This window comes from Condylura cristata, unplaced genomic scaffold, assembly GCF_000260355.1.
Source record: "Condylura cristata isolate star-nosed mole 26May11 unplaced genomic scaffold, ConCri1.0 scaffold00015, whole genome shotgun sequence".
Taxonomy (NCBI): domain Eukaryota; kingdom Metazoa; phylum Chordata; class Mammalia; order Eulipotyphla; family Talpidae; genus Condylura; species Condylura cristata.
In genome coordinates, this window is record NW_004567116.1 from 21,451,105 (window position 1) to 21,451,346 (window position 242).

The following is a 242-nucleotide window of genomic DNA, read 5'->3' on the forward strand; positions in this document are numbered from 1 at the left end:
TTTAATATTATTTACATACAGAACTGGGGTACAGGCCAGAGATGTGGAGGGTGGGAGGAGCCACCAGAGACAGAGTGAGGAGCAGAACAGGCAGACTGTTGAAGTACACTGCTGAGGGGAGCAGTGGGCGGGTCAGGAGAGGTTTGCCTCCCCATGTGGATCTCCAGGGCAGGCGGGGATCGAACTCATGCACAAGTGGCTTAAGCTTCTTAGTGCTGTGCTTTAACCCACTGCCCCACCAG